General features: G+C 45.2%; 1 long non-coding RNA gene across 1 annotated transcript in view; it reads right to left on the bottom strand.

Moving 5' to 3' along the window:
• LOC108640593 overlaps positions 1 to 20242 on the bottom strand; it is a 141142-nt gene that overhangs the window by 39427 nt on the left and 81473 nt on the right. The window lies entirely within an intron of this gene.

Here is a 20242-nt window from a genome sequence, read left to right as displayed (position 1 = left end):
CGAGCTCTCTTTTAACAACCCGGTGCTGAAAAGATCTGATGTAATTTTACTATTTACTAAACAGGTGTCTGCAATCATATCCAATGATGTCAGGCTGCTTGCTTGGAACTCACTTTCGGACAGCTATCCGAGCTGGTGCTCTGGGATCATAAAAAGGCTGTTCCCTGGGCAGCTACAGCCTCCAGTGCACCCCACTCAGTGATAGCGAGGGCTAATTAATGCCACTTGGACAGGAGGACGGACCAGGGATACTTCATAACCTGATGGGGTTAGTTCTGTAAACCCCACTAATCAGGGCATCTGCTGAGCTCTCGGGTTTGCTCCCCAGGAAAGCTCTTTGCTCACACGACTGAGCAGCCCAGCAAGTGCTCGGCCCTGGGTGTTCCCTCCCCACTGGGAGGGACATGGTGCTTAGTGGAGCTGCACCACTGGAAGAGCAAATTGGCACCATGTCTTCCTCATCCCACTGGGTGATCCATCTTCCTCACTGAGGGTGAGAAGCCCAAGTGATATTTTCCTTTAAGAGACAACATAATAGCTACCAGCGTGGCAGTGCTTCGCTGGCATCAACTAACCCAAGGCTCCCTGGATGATTTCCCAGTCACCTCTTGAGTCATCCAGAGGCTGAGGGTGGCCCTGTGACCCCCATCCCAGGCAGGCTGATGCAGAGCACTGGGCTGGGCTGCTGATCCTCTCCCTTAAGAGCTCCAAGAGCCTCTCTGGGAAGCACCTCCTGCGGGTATGTTCAATATGGAGCATTCGGAACGTCACTATCTCCAGCCCAGGGAATGGGTGGGCACAGCACTAATGGTCTCTGTGTCACAACCCTTATAATACCCACACAAACCCACTCTGGACCTCAGCTCCAGCTGCTGGCAGGGCACTGAGCACAGCCCAGGCAACACCCAGCTCGGCAGGAAAGAAATAATATATTGGGCAGTCAGGATTTCATTTCAGGAATGTCTTAATTTCATTGAGAAATGGTATTTGGTTTTAACAACGTGGTATTTTAATTGTTTAATGCTCAGTTACTCATGCAGCATTGAGCTGTTGGGGGTTTCCAAAGGTTTTGTAATACTGCTCCCTTGGCATGAGGGAAATTTGAGGCAAAAACAAACAAAAAAAAAAGAGGCAGGAATGCCAAATCTGGGTGAACAGTGATGCTTGACCCCCACACAACATGAGGGTCCTCAGCCCATCTAGCTAATTAACCCCATAAACTAAACTATCCTAATTAGGTTATAGAATATTCCTGATTTTAGACACAAAATATATTGCTTAACTAAATGAAATCTTTCACAGAAGAAGTATTTAAAAAATTCTATAACACAAAGAAGATTTTAGCTGAAATCTTTCCCATTTCAGCTCCACACTGAAAAAATTCCAGGGTAGACTAAAAATGTTTAGTCTTTAATGTTAAATTTTCCATGGAAAAAAAAGACAAAATTTTCCCAGATATGTTAATAAGCAACAAGCTGAATTTCTCGCTGCTGGAGACATGTTCATTTGATTATATAATTTTGGGCACTAATTTAGCATTCATACACCTGGAGTTTTAATGGGAAATTGCTTATTTTCATCAGACCAGTAAAACAGCATCAAAACGCTGCACGGGCATTTCTGCAGATATAAAATCATCCTAATTTGTTCAGTTGAACTCGTAAATTAAAAGCAACATGACACAACATTTGAACTCAAATCCAACCAAACTTGCTACTAGTTATGAGACCTCCATGCGGACGGTCTTTCTTGGCCCTAGGAAATGCTGAGGTGGGTTTAACACATTTTCCAAAACTCAGAATATTAAATCGCACATTTCAGACCCAAGGAGCTCCTAAGCCTGGAAGTTTGTGTCTGTTTTTTCCAGCTCTGTTGGTTGCATTTAAGAAAACACATTACCAAGGTTCACATCTTGCTGCAGAAAAGGAGCATTGAATCAGTACATTTGATTTTGCTTTGCAGAACCTGGTTTCTGACAATTTTTGAAGCCGTGGATGTAAAACAGTTAATTTCAGTGTTTTGTTTGCTTCAACAGAACATTTTCTGCTCTGCAAAAACTAATTTTCCAGGTCTGAGCCTACGTGTTTTTCAGATTTTTTCCCCCTGCTCAGTTTTTTTACTGGGTATTTAGCTCTTCCTTCCTTAATGGGAATTTAACAAGACCCAGCTGACAAGTGCTCAGTGAAGTGACCAAGCAGCACCTGAAGGAGATGGGATGTAACATCCACATAAAATGCCTGAGCACAATCATTGTTATTAAAAGGATAACCAAATGAATTCATAATGATGGGACACTCATTTCAAAGTGTTTCCATAGCTGTTACACATCAGGAAAAATAGGGAAGTTACCTCATTTTCTCCTATCCTAAATAACCTCATAAACTCACCAAAGAAATTAATTAGCCAATATTTCTTGAAAATTCATAACAAAGTTTCCATTTTTCCGTCAGATAATTCCTTAGTGCATTCTGGTTTTTAACTTCCTTCGAGTCTGGATCATTTTGATGTGTGAACAGACATTTTGTGTTTCCATGGGTTATTTCCACAGGTTCAAATATCTTCTGTAATCGACATTTTCCTGCTTACAAAGGCTGTCAAACTTGAAAGTAGCAGTTGATTGATAAAACATGGGTTTTGTCTGTAACTTAACTTCATTGTTAGGGCTTATTACTCAAGCTCTGAATAACTTCTCTTCAAAGTGACTTGCATTCAGGGGTTTGGGGATTTTTGGTTTGGTTTTTGGTTTTTAACCATCTACGCTTTAAGCTACTTTAATAAATATAAAGTAGCAACTGCTTTTCCATTTTCCTACAGGTAGATCTCTTCAACAACTCACTTCCACTTTAGAATTACTACTCTCTAAATAAAGAAGTGTAAATTGACTTTCAAAGCAAAGTCTTCCAAAGTCAACTTCATAATTGTTCAGCAACATTTATTCTTTCCAATCCTGGCTATAAAAAAAAAAAAAAGAAGAAAGCACTGAGGAGAGCACTGACACTTGAAGCATCACAGAGGACAAAAGGAAGCTACACGGGCCACAGGCAGCAGTGTAGGTGTTATTTAACATTAAAAACCCCCTCAATAGTTAAAAAAGGACCATTTCTTCTAGTGATGAGAAATGTACAAAAATACAAACCAGAGCTGAGTAGGGTCTTTTTGTTGGCTTTAGTGGATTCTGGGTGTTGTTTGTAATAAAGACTCAAGCAAGTTGGTATGATGCTGAAGTGAGCAGTCTGGGCACAGACAGGGATGCCTTTGCCTCTGAGCAAGTCATCACCAGTACAGTGCTTCAATGGTGGGCAACTATCTACAGTTTCCACCTGAACGTCACCAGTTTATAACACAGACACTCAGCAGTGCCATCAGGGCACCTCACCACTCTCCTCTGGGCAGGGGTCACCTCCCCCTTCCGCTGGCCCCAAGTTCTTCCTGCATTTCATAGAATCACAGAACGGTTTGGACCTTAGAGATCATCCAGTTCCAACCCTCCTGCCATGGGGCAGGGACACCCTTCTACTATCCCAGGTTGCTCAGAGCTCCATCCAGCCCAGCCTTGGACACTTCCAGGGATGGGGCAGCCACAGCTTCTCTGGGCAACCTGTGCCAGGGCCTCCCCACCCTCACAGGGAAGAGTTTCTTCCTAATATCCAATCTAAACATGCTCTCTTTCAGTTTGAATCCGTTCCTCCCTGTCCGGTTACTCCAGGCCCTTGTAAATAAACCCAGTAGTGTAGGATCCTGGTTTGATTCCCATAGGGTAGAACCCTGGATGCAGGAGGTGAGCAACACAGGATTTGACAAAACCAGACTGCGAGGGAGTTACAGAGGCTGAGCTCTGCCCAGAGATCACCTCCAACATCCTTCTCTCCTCCCTCACGCAATCCCGCTGCTCAGAGATGGCTCCTGGCCACTCTGCCATGGTCAGTCTGCGCTTTAATTTAACCCCACTGCAACCAGCGCAGTCTCAGAATTAAGCTCAATTGTCCTGGAGAGGGATGGATTAAAGCAAGAGCAAATTCTGTTTTTTTTGAGTACAGCAGTTTCACATGCCTTTGGCAAAAAACTGTTATTGCTTTCTGAAGCAGTTGTTGTTCCAGTGGCATGACTTCTGCAGGGGTGTTTTAATTATTGTTGGTGTATCACCTAACTTAGTTATGTACTGCTTTGAAGTTGTTCTTTGTATCTGACAGCAAGAGGATGGAAAACAAACACGACTGTTTATTCCCTTCCCCTTGCCCTGCGTTGGCTTGGTGCAGCCCTTGCTTTGGATTACACAAACATGGGGCAGATGGAAAAGGAGATCCAAAAGAAGTGTCCAGACGCAGTGTGTGGACCCAACACGTTTGTGCTGGCAGGTGTTTTCTCCTCAGCTGTCCTTATGAAGAGTCAGGGAAATGTATAAACCCCCAAATGGCTGATCAGACCGTGAGGACAGAAAATTGCTGAAAAGTATGTATTAAATGACTATTCCCAGCTAAAAAAAAATTGTAAAAAAATGTTTTTAAAAAAATCACAATCCCTGAACTGAGCACATCAGCGCTGTACTAGGTTGTGGGAGTTGCTTCACTGTGGCAGAGGGGTAATACTTGCATGAAGTGATATCCCAGGCACTCACAGAACAGAGGCAAGGAACACTTCCTCATTGGACTGCCAAGGTAGGGAGGAAGGATTCCTCGCAAGCCAGATGGCAGCAGAGTATGCACAACCTACAGTGGGCTGCCAAAAGGTGGCCCAGCCCCAGTCTCCTCTTACCTAAATCCATCAGAAATACCCAGCTATCAAGGGCTGGGTGATGACACACAGTCTTCAAACACAGTCTACCTCCTCCCCATCTGGGTAACAACTAATTAAGATCCTCATATATATATATATATTTAATTAATCAAGAAAGCCATTTTATTTAAAAAAACCCAAACAAAACAATTCAGGAAAAAAGATGGCTCCTAAAAATCATCGTGCCAGGAGCCAGATAAAACATTTCAAGCCACCTGCTGCAAAGCAGCAGCACATGCACAATGGAGCTGCCAACTGGGATATTCGTTTTGGAGGAAGCCTCTCTCCTCATCTTGAATGAATTTCAATGGCTTTAAAGTCGGACAGGAGAGATCCTGTAGGTTCAGCAAAATCTCTTCCCTCCTCACCAAAGGCACCAAGAGAAGCACCACAAGAACAGCTCCTAGTAGGGTCAATTATTATTAATGGTTTCTTCATTAACAGGGCCATTTTCAATCCTATTCTGCCTCCATCAGGGACAGAAGGTCTCATCTTTCAAAAGCAATCTGAGCAAGCCATGTGGACATTTCACCACTTGCGGCTTGGAAAAGTGGAGATGAAAGACCTCTAAGACCTCTTACTCACGTTTGTTTTCTACTCTGGGATGACTACAGCATGACTCACCACATGTGCCATTTTCCAACCCCAGGAGACCATCCTGGGGAGACCCAGTGGACTACAAAATTCATCTCTTATTTTAGGGCTTTTAGTTTCCGCGAAGTTTTCACCACCATAGCTGAGGTCCCAGCCTCATAAATTAGATACTTAAAGCAATATTTACATTGAAACTTCAAGGAAGGGTCACAATCCCGTTTCAGGGCTACGTGCAGCCATAAAGATTCTCTGTTTTTATCACAAACTGGTTTTAAAGGGTTTTTTTTTGTTTGTTTGATTGGTTTTTGCCTTGAGGAAACACCTTTTAAAATGGAGGATGCACCTGCACCACCTTCATGACTTGCACTCGCTGGTCATGGGAAACATAAGTCCAAATACATAAAGAAAAATTCCTCCAGCCAGCTCTCCACTCCCAATTTCCAACCCTGCACACCTGGTGTTTAACACATACGGAGGGAATCTCCCTGCTCCTCCCACAGCCCAAAATCCAGAGTTTAGCAGTAAAGCTGAGCAGGACACAAACCTGGCACGTCCTCTGGTCCCTCTGCCTCCTTATTTGCTGAGGCTTGTTTTCAGGTTCAAAGCCTTTCCAACATCCCCCAGTGAATAAACCTCACTGCAGAGGAGGACAGGAGCTAACTCCTGGTGCTGAGACCTCTCAGCTCATATGCCACAGTCACACCAGCTGCCCACGCTCATGGCCAGGACATGGAAAACCATCCCAAAATCCTACTGCTTTGGAATCTCCGAACCCAGACAGATGTCCAGGGATGAAAGGGGAAATGGAGCTGCCGAGTTCCTTTCCTGCCATGACAGAAGTGTACACACAAGTCAACTACTTCCTATGGCCAGCCCCACCCTCCCAAATTCTGAGAAAAAAGGGGAAAAAAAAGCTCAGCTAATGAGAATTGCAGCACTGGTCACAGTAGTTAAGGTTGTATTCATTATAAATCCCCTTTTCAAGGTTTCTGTCACCTTGCCATAAAAATCATTCTGAGTTGAAATTTAGCATCCAAGCCTTCTGCCCAAGGACAATATTTTTGACAGAATTTGGAAACAATTGGTTTGGCAAAGCCCAGCTGAAGTTTTAAGGAGTGCAAAAAAGAATAGCGGTTAGCAGTGTCAGATACTATTATTTTATGCTCTTATAACTTAAAAACAACTAATTTAGGTTCTGTGGTTGTTATTTCTCCATAATTTCCTCTGAAACACTTGGCCCATTCCTAATAACAAGCTCCTGCAAACTGCTAGCACCTCTCTCAGCAGAAAAATAATCATATTTCTGGGCCAAATCTGGGGCTGCTATAAATTAGCTTAGTGTCACTGCTGCCCATTTACACCAGCTGAGGCCTTGGCCAGGTGCTGAGCAAAACTCATTCTTGGTGTGTGCCTGTGTCTGGTTGGTGCCATTAGTCCTTAGCTGGGCAGTTCCCAGGAATTCAGATGGTTAGGTAATGTCTCCGGGATGCGACAGAAGGGATCTTGCCCTCATCAAAGCCCGTTGCTGAACGTGGCTTGACTCCACGCCCTGCAGCCAGCACCTCCACCTACAGCACGTCAGGTTTTCTTGGGAAGCGCCGTCACACCAGGAAGCCTCCAAATCCCACTGAAGTCAGGCTCCCTCACTGCAGGGAATCACACACCCTCAGCTCCTCCTGCGTTTAACTTCTCCTGAGTACATCACAGGACCACACATTCTGGAGGCCTCTGCTTCCCAAAGCACAGGAACTCAAGGGTGTTAATGGTCAGAAGTCCATTCTCTGGTGCTTCGGGAAGTCAGGCACCTGTTTTTGAACTCAGGCACCACTTTTTTTTTTTTTTTGAGTGGGATACTGAATGCTACAGGTGGGATTTGGATATTTTCAGAGGCCCATCACTATAACCATCTGTCCCCTCCTCCTTGAACTCATACAAGTGAAATTTTCTTACTGAAAACTAGTGTTCAGATAAACAAGTACTTTGGAAAAGTCTATTTGGATTGGAGCCTGAAAGTCTTTTGTGTATATACCAGAGAAAAATAGTATTTTTTTCTTCCTAGTCGGGGTAATTTGTTAGTTAACCCGACAAAACTTATCTAGCTCCAAACTCTTAAAATTCAGCTACTCCTTCTGTATTTCCCTCAAGTTTAACATCCACATTTGAGACAAGCACCGCTCAGAAGAACAGATTCAAAGAGCAGCAACAGTAAAGATTAACAGAGTACCAGGCAGAGGTCACTTTGGGTCCTTATCCAAAATTCACACTATTTATGCACTTTTATCCTGGTCTAAAATTTCCAACAGAGCCCCTCTAACAACACATAGCTGTATATCTAGTGGTGGGATGCTGAAGTTGGCATAGGGGCATCCTTTCAGCATGAAAAACAACAGCCAGAGATGGGCTGACTCTCTCCTCCTGTCAATATGAGAATTACCCGGTGACACCACACCTATTGATTCCTCTGTGGCCATAACAGCTGCCTCAGCTCAAAATACTGCTGGTTAACAAGTCAACTTTCCCCTCAAAGGCTGCCCATTGAGATACAAAACACCAACAGGGAGACTCCAACCGATTACAAGAATAAAGAGCATAATCTTTGCCCTAATGTTTGAAGCAGGAGGGTAAGATCCCTGGGCAGGGCAGAGATGATTCCTGGGTGGTTGGAGCTCCTGTCCATGGAGGGAGGAAAGGAGCAGGTGTGGGGCAGAGGCATTAAGACACCCATCCCCAGTGCAGCAGGGACTGCTGTTGGTCCCCAGGAACGAACCTACTCACCTGACAAGAGTAGTGAATTGCACAGTGTCAGATGTCAAGAGAACCTCCCAAACACTGTTTGGAAAGTCCAGTGACTGTTTATGTTGGGCTGGGGGGAAAACTATTTATTCCCCCTTGCAATGGGTTAAGCAGCTCTTACCCCTAAGATAAGCTACTTGTGCTAAAATGTCAACAACTGACCTAATTTATTTTAGATATGGAGCAAAAGTGGTCTCTACTATTCAAGTTTCAGTGGGCAGCTTAGGGGAGGATAAAAACCAGAAGAAAAGGGACCCCTTCTCACAAAGAGGCACTACACTATCCTGTCAGTTGATCAGATTTTTCTGCCTGGGCTGCTCCATCTTCCTAAATTATATCAAACAAGTCCTCTAAGTTTTCAAAGTGACAATCTGAAAGCAGCATAGAAAGAAATCCCCTCTTGAGAACTGTTTAAAATTTCAGTGATAAAAACAGCAGCTTTCTGCTTTGACACAGCAGCTATAGCTTGTTCCTGTCAGGGTGGTTTGAAAACAGCATTTCGGGTCACAGCTAGAGAAAGCCCCTCTCAGCTACCATTCCAGAACCCTGCTTGGCTTTTCCCTAATCCCTGTAACAACAACGGCAGGCTCCTAAAAACACACAGGAAAAAATACGAGAGCTCAATCAATCCATTACTTTCAGAATAATATTTGTAGATTCCTTACTTCCCTCTGTGATACCATCACATTTCACCATGAAAGTCAGGTTCAGGTTTTACTTGGCATCTGGATCTCTTGTGGCGAAGGGAACAGAAACTTTGGGCTTCCAACAGCTGTGGAGAAGGGCCTCAAGTATTACATCATTTATCAGTAGTGTTTCCAGAAAAAAAAAGGAAACATTCCATGAAAAGATAATTTACTTGTCTTTAATAATGTAAGCAGGAATTAAAGTGGAGAAATCCCTTCTGGCAGGATTTCTGACAGTTACCTTCATTTTCATCCTTGCTGACTGCACATATCTACTTTGAAAATGAATACAGTTTCCACTTCAAAAGGGAAAAAGGGAAAAAACACAGGAAAGGAGTGCAAGAGGGAACCTGTGATGCAAAACCTCCTTCTGGGAAGCTTATCTGCTCTGAAGTCCCTGTAGACAAGCACCTTGGAGAGTATGAGGGAAATGTTTAAGCACACTCAGTAGGAGCACATGCCAGGTTTGGTTTAATGTTCCCACATCGAACTTTTATTTAAATCCCTTTAGGCAAAGAGAAGGGGTGGATCCAAAACTGTACAGCACAGACATACATTAATGACTGTCTCCTAGTCAAAATAATTAGAAATAGTTCAGGAGAAGAGGGAATGGCAACTTGTCAGTTCCCATGTTATCATTACTGCTGGACCCAGTTTTCTCTGCTCCCGACAGATCCCTTCTGTGCCAGGCACAGATGTGTGAACATGGAAATCCAGAGGAGAACTGCCAACACCCTCCTGCACATACAGTTGAAAGGCTTCTATGGATGGGAGGTCCAACTGTGTTTTCAAAATTTCCATTAAATCCATGGTACCTACATGGTTTTAAATTAATAAATACATAATTTCCAACACTGCTTAGAATGAGAGCTTTCCACACAATTTCCACCCATGTAAACTAACTTGTTCATGAATATGGTTCAAGAGGAGAGAAAAACATCTGCAAGTCTTACTCAAACCAACACATCCCACTGCTACTGCGAAAAGATGGTGGGGTAGAAAACCTGTCATGCAACACAGCCCCAGTTAAATAAAACTACGATGTTTGCACAATGCTTTTACTGGATTTTATAAATCCAAGGGTTTTTTTGCAGACCTGCATGTTACCTCAGTCACTTGGGCTAAGCTGGTGCAAACTTATCCACTGAAGCTATAATAAGGTATTAATTTTTGCCAGAATAATGCATTCAAAAATCCTTGCTTGGCCACTGAAGGATGAGATTGCCTTACCAGTTGCACATTTTAAGTAAGACAGATTTATGTTTTGCTGGTCGCTTCAGTGCATGTTTTCAAACCTTCCTGTGCAACCAACAAGGAACAGAACCCCAAATATAGAAGCACCATCACACAGACCTATTTATCAGGATGCTGTACTGATTTTTTTCAGACATGGAACTTGGCTTCCTACCCAAAGCACTGCCAAGCTCCAAGACAACTTTCTGACAGCTCCTCTGAGGCGATGGAAAAGGGAGGGTGCTTCTGACCCCAGCCCAGCAAGGCTTTGCTGTGCTACCTCAGAGCCACACGGGTCCAAACAGAGAATTGAGCTGCCCCGGGGAGAGGGAAGGCAGGGAGCAGAGAGACCAAGGCATGGAGACCTCACCATGCACACAGCTTCCAGGCACACTGGGAAGCTGCACTGGACTATTTTAATCTCCTCTTAAAGGAGAGGCTGCAAAATATTAGGTACTTTAACAAAGACAGCTGATGTAGCACAGGACTGCATTCCCAGGTTCACCCTGAGCACCAGATACTGAGTCCAGAACACACCAGACATGCCATGGTCTGAGGAACCACAGGTAGGAGGCGGCCTCTTCCATAGGCATGTGTCATGTCCACGTCCCAGCCCTGGGGCTAAAGGGATAAAGCCTTTTTCCCCAGCCTGGCTGGCTCTCCCCATTTGAGCAGCCTCATTCAGCTCCCCAGTGAGACCACTCCAAAGCCCCGGTACAGTCAGGAGCACCAGCACCACTCCAATTCCCTGGAGTGGAAACCCCACCGGTTCCTCCCAAGGGCTTTGGATCAGGAAGGGAGACCAGCCCTATGTAGCTTAACGGATGTACAATCCCCTGCACAGAAGCCCTTTATGTGAGATCCCTGAACCACTGGCTGGTTTAAATCTCAAACAAAATACAGGAGAGTTTTGATTGTGGTTTGAAAAGAAAACTGAAAGGAACGTGTTGGAAGGGGAACAGATCTCACCCAACGAGATCCCTGTGAGTGCTGGGGATTAACACACTGCTGGTGACTCCTCCCAAATACTGACAGCTTTGTCACACAGCTCATGGCAAACCCAGGAAGATTTGCAGCTTCACTGCATCATTTTAAACCTTAGGAACGCCTTGTGCACTTCAAAACTTAAAAGGTCAGTGTGAAGCGACCAACTGGACATGGATTCAGAGTATCAGAGGGAACAGCAGGAGGCAAAGGATAGACTTACACTGGTCCTACCCCACGGGGTGCTCAGCAGCATCTCCAGACAGCGACGTGGCTTTATAAACTACCTGAATAACTTCTTCCAGCTCTTCTAACCCACCCCCATTTTCCCTTATATTTATGATTTCTAACAAATTACAGCCTCTGGTCCCCCCCCTTTCTGAAAGGGCTGGGATCCAGCTGGGAGCTAGTCCATTGGGAAATAAAATGAAGAAAGGAGTAAGCTGGTAGCACAATCCTTTGGCAGCTGGCACTGGAGACAACACTCCCCTCTAATTCACAGCACCAGAGTTCAGGTTTCAAGGGGATCTCTGCCTCAGTTCCTGCCAATGCACCTTGCAATGGAACACTGGTGCCCTATCAGGAGATGCTCCAGCAGCCAAATCCCCCACGGGACTTTGATGGCCCTCAGCTGACAAAGGGGTGGCTTTGCAGGACTGTGTAAAGCCTCCCCAGATAACTGTGCTATTTACAACATAAACCACCATCAGTTAACAAGGACTAGCTGTTCCCAGCAGAGCTGGGCTTTTACTCCAGGTATTTACACTGCTCTTTGCCACAGGTAAGGAATTATGATAAGAATTCAAGTGATCGTGTTAAATAGAAAAAAAAAACAAAAACCCAAAGCAAACAACCAGGCAGTTTACAAACTCAAGAGGTTTCTCAGAAAGAAGCTGGAAAAAAAGGTAGTTTAAGTGTCTTAAAAGCAGAGACTGGGACTTTGAGTCTGGGTTGTGTCTCTTCCAGTTGCTTGCAGGACTCTGGGCAATTCATTTATTCTGGGCCATTGCAGCTCATAATTCTGTGAGAACTGAGGTGACTGGAAATGAAGGAACCGTAATACACAAAATTATTTTATAATCACAAAATCTCATTCCATTGACACAAGGCCATTTTACAGATGGAATTGAAAACCGATATCCCTCCTCTGATAGCCAGGACAGGTTGTGGGATAATCCACTGTAGACAACCCTGCTGGGCTGAGGGGAATTGCCAAGCTTTTTGGGTGCCCACAAAGGGAACTGTGAGGACACAAGGTTTCCCCAGTCTTGCATCCCCACTGTGCTGGAGGTGGCAATTCCAACCCTATCAACCCCCTTGCTACAACACTCCCAGGGATCCCAGACAGATGGAATACTTAGGACCACCTCAGGGTGTTGCAAAACGGAAGGTAGAAAAGTGGTCGCTACCACAGAGGTATTTAGGGGATCCTGTGGATCTGTTCCTTCAAAAAAAGTCCCAAGCCTAAGCAGTCCCTTCACTCCAAGCACTTGGCACGGCTTGATTTTTGTAAGAGGTGCAGAAAGTTCCTTGTCCAGTACATTTTGAAAATATTGTTTTAATCTTGACTCAGAAGGAAAACTTAAAAAAAGTAAAAACAGGGCAGCATTTCAAGTGGAACAGATACTCCAAACTTAACCGGCTGCAGCCAGGCCTGGAAGGAGCCCTGGAGTGGAGCTCTCTCCATCCCTCCTGGCTGAGGTTCACGACTACCATGGGGAGCCATCTGCTCCACGGAAAGGTGTGGAGCACATTCTGCTCTCCTCTGCTTCCTCCCCACAGCAAAGAAGTCATTTAGCTCCCAAGTGCTTCTCTGATCCTTGGGAGGTGCTAATTTTCATAATATTCCTCCTCTTCCCAGGCCTTTGCTCCTCTGTCTTCATGGGGGAGATAACATCAGCTCTGCCTGTCCCTTGTGACACGCAGGGAGATAGCATGTGCTTCCTGTCCTTTTGGTTCTGTGGGAGCCACCTGGAGCTGCCTGGCACAACGGGATCTCATTTCTGGTTGGAGGTCTGTGAGCAGCTCCTGCAGCAATCGCGTGACATCTCTTAAGTGGAGATGATGTTGACTCAGCAGTGCTCCCACCCCAAAGCTGCATCCCGATTTTAGGAAGATTTTGACATCACCCAGGGCTAAACCACCCAGTGTGGTATGAAAAGGCTCACTTTGGACTTGAAGGAGGGCTGGGATTTCAAGCCCAGCCTCTCTGATCCAAGTGCTTTGCAGTGAACAGTAGCAAAGTAAATACTCCTGTTTTTACTGCTTGTGCAAAGAAAACTCTGCTTTTCAGGGGTTTGTGCATTGAGCAGAGCGGATCATATTTCTTTAACTCCAACCCATCTCTTTCCCCCCCCCTTTTGTTTTTTTTACCCAACGACATTGGCATTTCTTTGGAGGATATTTAATTGCAGAAGGGTTCAACAGACCCTCCCCACTCAGAGCCCTGTTTACAAGTGTCAACCCCAACTTGGAGTTCAACCCTCAGTCAGCGGAGCAGTAAAGCTGGCAGGCTTAAGTACTACAGGAATGCTAACATGGCAGATCTGAGAGAGTTAATTTGGCCAGAATGCACTCTAGTAATGTTTATGTTTTAGATAAAGTGCCTACAATGTTGCAGCTTGCCCTTCTGACCCCATTTCCTCATTCGTGTGCAGCTCAGAGAAAGTGATACTTAATTCCAAATCTTTGCTTTTATTAGCTCCCAGAGAGGGATAGGATTTCATCCCCGCCTTATCTCTGTTATAAACATCCTGTTACCATTCATATCAGGGGGATATCTTTGGGAAAATGATTAAATACTTTCCACCAGACACAAATAGCACCCCCCAATTGCTTTTGCACAGTCCAGGGTGATTTTGCACATGTTGTCAAACAGCAGGAGTTTAGGTGTTCCAAAAGGGTGGAAACTTTAAAAGTGTGAAAACTTGTAGGGGTTCTTCCACAGAATGCTGATATCTGTGCATGTAAGAGCTGTATCTAGTCCTAGCCTTGCTCAGGCAGCTTAGCCAGAGAGGTCTAATTCTTCACTCTTCTGCTGCAAACCACCTCTGATTATGTAAGCCATGAGCAAGCGTGACATCAGTGGTGGTGCTTCTCCAGCCCCACACTGGTTTCAGGGTCAAATAATCTCAGGCACGTTCTTGCAGTAGCATTAACAATATTCACTCTGTATTCATTACCTCCAGAGTAATTTTTCATTTAAGCAAACAATTTGATCAAGTGCTGCGGGCTGGAGGCAGCTGACTCCTGAAGGACAGCTTCCTCACACCCCTCAGGTTACCAGCTCGCTCTAAACCAGCAGCTTTTACACCGAGGCACACACTCACAAACTTGAAGTCCACAAAAGGAACCAAGAACAGAAGCCTACTGAGGCTGTCCAGCAATGGTTCTTTACCACAGAACTACAGAATGGTTTGGGTTGGAAGTGACCTTAAAGATCACCTCATTCCAACCCCCTGCCACGGGCATGGACACCTTCCACTATCCCAGGTTGCTCAGAGCCCCACCCAACCTGGCCTTGAACAATTCCAGGGATGGGGCAGCCACAGTTTCTCTGGGCAGCCTGTGCCACCCTCACAGTAAAGAATTTCTTCCTAATATCTAACCTAACCCTACTCTCTGTCAGTTTGAAGCCATTCCCCCTTGTCCTGTCACCACATACCCTTGCAAAAAGTCTCCCTCCCAGCCTGCCACCTCCAGCACTTTCCCTGGATGTACCTGTGCACCACCTGTACACAGTGTGTAAGAGATGGAGTACCTGACAACACATCAGGGAGTGCAAGGACAGGGTTTCCTGCTGTTAGAGTGGCATTTCCCATGTGCAGTTCATGGAGACGGGCAAGGACAGGAGGGAGGGACACGCACGCGTCCAGAGGCTCTGAATGCTGTGGCTGCACCAAGTGCTGACACACAACTCCTTGGGACATCTTGCCATTCTGTTGTCCAGCTCTACCCCTTGGCCCCAGCCCAGGACACCCACCCTCCAATTTCTTTATACAAGTGATCTGGGTCAACACCATAAAAACCCATATGTCAGCCATTAAACTCTTGAATTCAGTCATTCAGAAAGATATTTTCAGTGTCACAAAGGGCGCCTGGGAAGCCAGTCCTCCTTGACTTTCCACCAGAGCCAAGTCCCAAATTATGCTCTTTTTTTGATTTGGAAAATAGATATCTTACTCAGCTATAACCCTGAATTTCCAAACGTGCTCAGCAGGCAGCAATGCTCCTCGGTGAGGAGCCATGGCTCAGCTCTACATTCCCCAACAGGCATCTGCAAACACTTCCATATGGCAGAGAGTGCCTGGAGCTGGGGCTCAACCCAGCTCCCCATCAAAAGACATCCAAAACTCCACCAGCAAATGTAAACCTGGGTCTGTGTGACTTTTCCAGGTTGGACTTGTCAGACTGAATCATGTACTGACATATACATAGAATTTGGGGTAAAAAAAGCCAAAAATGCTTCCAGTCCAATACCTGGAGTATCACTGGTTGGAAAATGAAATTTTTTTTGTGTAAAAGTTAGAAAGATAGATATATCTCATTTTATTCATATATATTAAAAACATATATCTCATTTGGGAAATCTTTTTTAAGGAGCTTGTGAAGATACAAAGGAAAAAAAACACCACCAACAAAACATTTTCTTCCATGTTCTGTAATTAGCTTTTAATTCCTTTTAACTTTGGAGGTTTGACTAAACCGAATAATTTGGTAGTATAATGAAAATAAAATCCCAAAGCGAAAATTTTAAACAAAAACTGAATTTTAAACGGAAAGTTAGTTCCTGTTTCTTTCTTTCTTTTCTGTCCAAGATCAAAAGATATGAACTAAAACTGCACATTTTTTTGAATTTCTTTCCCCCCTTTTGCTGGAGGCCATTATAAATCAAGCAGGTTTCCAATTTAATCTTTTGATTGTAACAGCCTTTGTATCTAATTAAATAATACACCCTCCAGGGGACGATCCCTCTGTTCTCCATCCCTTTCAGCCTTCTTGTAGAAGCAGGAAAGGGATCCCTTGTGCCACAGGGGATAATCACGATCAGGGAAAGGTCCATCTTTTTGCAGACCTGGAAGCATCCCCCCGCTGCCTTTCCCAGCCCAGGCTCAGGTGGGCAGGAGCACTGTGGGTCTGCAAGGGCACCAGCTGACAGGGAGGCCACCCCACAGGCCCCAGCACCAACAGGTCCAGCCTCCTCGGGAGGAGGAGAGGCAGCACTGTGGGTTCAGAAAGGCAGAAACACGCTCAGAAGGGTACAGGGCACAACTCCTCTCCCCAGCAGCCACTCCTCCTGTCCCCAAGTGGGGTTAAGCTCCTCCAGCAAACACCACTCATTTCCCCAGCTGGCTTACAGCCAGCAGATTTTGCCTTCCAGTCATGTGAACTTTTCAATTTGTGATTCTTACAAGCTGAGCTTACACAAAACTGTTTCCTGAAACAAACTGTTCCTATTCCCCCTCCATCCCTCTCTCCCCCTCCACCACTTCTGCCAGAGCGAAGCCAAGCCCATTTATTGATCAGCCAACAATAAACAAAGGCTCAGAGAGTCCGAGGCATCCTCTAAAAGCAGTGGTGACACGGTTTCCTATCAGGTTTGCTCAATTTAACTACACTTCCCTCAAACATCACGTCCCTTGATGTGTATTTAAAGAGGCCTCAGCCTCTCGGGTACATTTTCTACTGACCTTTGTTTTAACCCAGCGCATTCACCGGTGTAAATGAGATGCTGTGAGGCAAAGCTCATGACTCACACACGGCTAAGGGAGAACTTCATCATCAATTGCAATAAAAACCAGATCAGATCCTATATCTTTACTTCCAAAAACAGCCTGTCTGCTGCTTTTACCGTGGCTGGATATAAGTAACACAACATTACACTGCGGGATGTCGGGCAGAAGAAAATTAGACATGCAATTATGTATTTCATTTGGGACCAGGATACCCCATTAAGGAGAAAGATTTTCTGAGGGAAGGAGAGTGGGCAGTGGAAAAAAGATGTGTTGACGGCTGTTGCCAGATACAGCACATCAGGGGGTCTGAATTATGGAATGAAGAATCAACATCAGATCCGGACATGGTGTGTGTGTCATCCCTGCCTGCAGCACAAGGAGTGTCTTGTCCCTGTGACAGCGGGGGTGAAAAGAGCCAGGAGAACGCGAGGTCAGAGAGTACAGGAACACAGATCTGGTTATGTCACAGGCAGAGGGTGAAACCTCACCTGGAATAACATGTGAACATCTGCTCATTCTTTCCTTAAGATGAGGCGCATCAGAAGGAATTAAAGACACCGAGGACTTCTGTCCTATTCTAAGAGAGAGAAATTCTTTCTGAACTTCTCACTCAGACCCAAAGCCTGACTCTCTCAATCCGAGCCAGGTCTCCAAAGCAAGCAAGAAGTGCATTTGCCAGGCAGATATTTAATTTCCATTGATTTAACTGGGATTTAAATATGCATTTAAGACTGGGGTTTTCCAGGACGTGGGCGAGTAAATCTTCCCAGTCTCACCAGAAAAGCTGAGCAGAGCCCTGCACTGGCCATGGGCCTCAAGGAGCACACAGCCAGCTGACAGGAAGCACCAGGGCCTGGGATCTGGGGAGATGGAAAGCACCATTAGGCTGGGTTTAGACAACCCTGGGAGCCAGGAGAATGCAGGCTCTGCATCTCTCTCAACTAATCCTTCGCTGAACTGAAAACTCTGCTGTAGTCCAGGGCACTAACATGGTACCTCTGGGACAGGAACACATCACAGTGACAAGCTCCTGAGTGTAGCAGATAGAATTGGGAGATAGAGCTCACACTGTCTTTTTGTTTCAAAAAAACCCTTTTCCCAGCTTAATATTTGGTCTCTGATGTACCTCTTCCCTATATTTCTTCAATAAGTACATTTTGGTGTTCAAGGAGCTGTCAGCCTGGGTTGGAAATGCTGAGACCTGACATTTCTAGATTAAATGTCAACCAGATGTTTGCGCACTTCTCTTATAAGCCCTTCAAGAAGCTTCCCAATTTGGTAACGTGTTTCACTATTAGGGAAAACCCAAGTTCAGACCTTACTAGTTTGAGCTGAAAGGGACTGAAATCCCCAGGGGAAGAGAGAAGGGAGAAGAAATGACAGGTACCCGAGCGATAGGAAATACTATTCCCAACTGCGACCCAGAATAACTCGTGTCTTTTTTTTTCTCTCTCTCTCCAATGTATCTGAAGCCTGACTGAAATAAATTGGCTTCAACTGCAGAAACTATTTTTATATAATACTAACATTTTCCCTCAACCACTGAAGCAAGGGAAAGACAGAATGCGATGTTGCCCTTTCCTTAATCCTCTCAGTGGTGGTGCCAGAGGTGGCACTGCTTCTGACAATGGAGAGCGGGATACAGGGGGAAAACTGGAAGGAGATTTATTCATGAATGAGAAGAGAGAATAGACTATTACTGGAGCTGTGACTGTCTCTAAAGCCCTCACCTGGGATGCAGGAGGACACTCTGGGTTTCCTCTGCTCCCTCATCTCTGCGTGCAACGTCACCAAAGAGAAGCGCCAGTTCCCACTATGTAAAGTGGGATTTATAGGAAGAGGTTTTTTTGGTGTTTGATGTGTCTTGTATGGTCTTCACAGCAAGGGATTCACGCTTGTTATGCTTCTCACATGTACTGCAACAGGGCCTCAGGCTGAGATGGGACCTCAAGGTGCCAATGTAGTCAATAAATAAGGATATAAATAATGCAGTTACAACATGTGGCTGAGAACTGGCTCCCATCCCAGAAATTCAGAGTGAACTTCCCTGGTTTTGTTGGTTTAGTTTGATTCTAGTTTCTTGGTCAAAGTAACATTTTTTTAAACGGCATTTTCAATATTGTGAAAGAAACCAACAGGGAGACCCGGACAATGACCCTACAAAATGGGTCCTCGTGAACGTCTCCAAGAGGCAGGGAAAGAGACAGCTAATGGCTGTTCATGGACCAGGCAGGATCAACACCCCTTCCCCAGCCAGATTCTTCACTTACAGCTGCATCCAAATTCCAGAATCCATATTTTTTGGATCAAGCATATCCATAGGAAAAACAGAAAGGCATTAACACATGCAGATACTCTGCAAGAGTTAAGGTTTGCGGCAAAGGCCAAATTCTTATTCTGCACATGTAGCAAGCTCCAGAAGTAGTTGTCAGAAAGAAGACCCCCAAAAAATCCCCACTGGGGTAAGCATTCTGCAAGAAGTGAACACCTCCACAGGCTCCAAATCCCCCCTCTGTGTGTGCAGCAGGAGCCGTGATGATCGGCCCAGAGATGGTTCCTACCCATGAAGGGCGGGCAAGAATTCCCACTGAATGTCATTACCAAGAACAAGGAGTGATTCCACTGGATCAGCAAATGGCTTCCAGACCACGGCACGGGGGCACCATGATGAGAGCCTGACCTCGTGCACTCGTGCAGCGGGAGGCTGGGAAATATACTGGGTGAAATCCTGGCCGTGCTGAAGTCTGTGGCAAAATTCCCACTGACTTCAGCTGGGTCCGGGCTTTTGCCCGCTACATTTTCAGATGTCAGGGCAGCAACCCAGTACCAGATCTTATTCCAGCCTCCCAGGTCTGTTTGGAGCCACTTGTCAAGGATCAGTGACCACTCCAGAGCATCCACACATTCCCAGGCAAGCCCACAACATACTGGCAAGCCTAGGGAAAGTGAGCAGGTTGAAGGACTCTCCATAAATGTGTCACCCAAAATGGAGCAGACAGAGAAATCTGATAACTTAGAGCAACTTCTGTGTTACTCTGCCTGGTGGGGAGCAGGGGGGACACTTTTGAAGGCTTTTGAAAACAAAAACACTTCAATACTGCAAGGACTTGGTGACTCATTGTCCTGTGAAAAGTCTCTTTTGACAACACAATGGCATCTGAAGGGAAGAGACAGAAGAGATGCTCAGCACAAAGATATATTGAAGGGAGTAACAAAAGGAAATGAAACCAAGGCAATCAATCTGTCCACACTGTCACAGAACTATCCTGTGGTACTGTCTTTGCATGAATCCAAAGACTGGGAAAGTGCTAAAGTCGGTTCACAACCCTCTGACAGAAACACACAGGTCTATCCATTCCTGCTGAAGGAAATGAGAGCCATTTCCGTGACACAGTCAGAGCATATAGTTTTAATGTATTGTTTTGCCATTCATTTGAAACTAAT

The sequence above is a fragment of the Manacus vitellinus genome, unplaced genomic scaffold, assembly GCF_001715985.3.
Source record: "Manacus vitellinus isolate BGI_N305 unplaced genomic scaffold, ASM171598v3 scaffold_38_pilon, whole genome shotgun sequence".
Classification (NCBI taxonomy): Eukaryota; Metazoa; Chordata; class Aves; order Passeriformes; family Pipridae; genus Manacus; species Manacus vitellinus.
Note: the sequence above shows the minus strand (reverse complement) of the source record. Positions and strands in the feature narration are given on the sequence as shown.